Below are 1,342 nucleotides of genomic sequence, written 5' to 3' on the forward strand. Positions count from 1 at the left end.
GTGCGGACTTGACAGGATAATATCTTTCTTTTGGCCTTTGTTTGTAAGTGATGAACTTCAACCTTAAACCTTACCTACCTTTTCTGCCATAGGAAGACACTGTAGTCAATGACTTGATTCTCCTAAGTCTTTTAAGGTGATCTCTGCTCACTGCTAAGCTCCCCATGTTTTTCTTGAGGAAAGCCCTCAGAGATTCAGGACAGCCACACAACATAAATTCTTTTTACTGTATGTACCACTAGGTGTGGCTGACCTTTCCATTTGGAGAATTCTCTTAAGTATGAATGTTCCAAAGAAATTTAGATTTAGAACCATGTTAATAAATTAGAGCATGTTTTTAATATTTGCCCCCATTTTCCTTTTATTAAAAATAGATTCTTTTCTCATACAATATATCCTGATTGTAGTTTCTCCTTCCTCTGCTGCTCCGAGTTCCTCCCTAACTCCCCTCCCCCTGGATTCACCCCCTTTCTGTCTCTCAATAGAAAAGAATAGACTTCTAAGAGATAACAACCAAACATGTAAATTGCTCCTGTTAAAATACTTCATTTCGGAGAAATGATTAGAAGAAATAACAATCGGCAAGCTACTGCATGACAAATGTGGGCGGGGCTTATCTTGGAAGTGACCTGCTTAGACATGTGCTGTGTTCAGTTGGGGGTAAGGGGTGGGATTTGTTTTCTGTTTGTTTGTTTGTGTGTGTGTGTGTGTGTGTGTGTGTGTGTATGTGTGTGTGTATTTTTAAATGTGGTCTCACTATGTTTGTGTGTGTTTGTTTTTAAATGGGGTCTTACTGTGTGGCACTAGCTGGCCTGGGGCCCCATGTAGACCAGGTTGACCTCAAACTTGTGTGTGCTGGAATTGAAGGCACAATACACCATGCTTGGCTTCATGTTTATTAATGGCATTCCAGATTCCTAAGGGAACCTCTGTACCCTAAGACTTCTGCATAATTTTCTATCTTTCCTACCCAGATGAGTTCTCCCTTTAGCTATATCTATGTGAAGTGAAACAAATATGTAAATGCTTAAATAATTAAATAAATTCTTGTGTTCTAAGAGGCCCACTAGGTAGATCATAGAATAATTATAGGAATTATTTTACTGTAACATTTGGTTTCCTAAAAGATATTGATGTCTTCAAAATTAAATTAAAAAAATAATAAGCAGCTTAAAAACATTTTTAGGGAGTTGCTCCCACCTTTTTTTTTTAAGCAGTACTTGTTGGACTTGATTCCCCATAGACCCCATGATGCAAGAGTGGAACTCCTAATGCAGATCTCTGCCAGGCTCTGAGCTGTATTCACAGTCTTTGACAGCAAGCTGACCTCTCCGTTCTGTGT

General features: G+C 38.7%; 1 protein-coding gene across 1 annotated transcript in view; it reads left to right on the forward strand.

Annotated features, from left to right (window-relative positions):
• The window catches only part of LOC116070005 (chemokine-like factor), a 67,742-nt gene that overhangs the window by 6,513 nt on the left and 59,887 nt on the right, over positions 1 to 1,342 (forward strand). The gene's annotated exons all lie outside the window — the stretch shown is intronic.

The sequence above is a fragment of the Mastomys coucha genome, unplaced genomic scaffold (genome assembly GCF_008632895.1).
Source record: "Mastomys coucha isolate ucsf_1 unplaced genomic scaffold, UCSF_Mcou_1 pScaffold22, whole genome shotgun sequence".
NCBI lineage: Eukaryota > Metazoa > Chordata > Mammalia > Rodentia > Muridae > Mastomys > Mastomys coucha.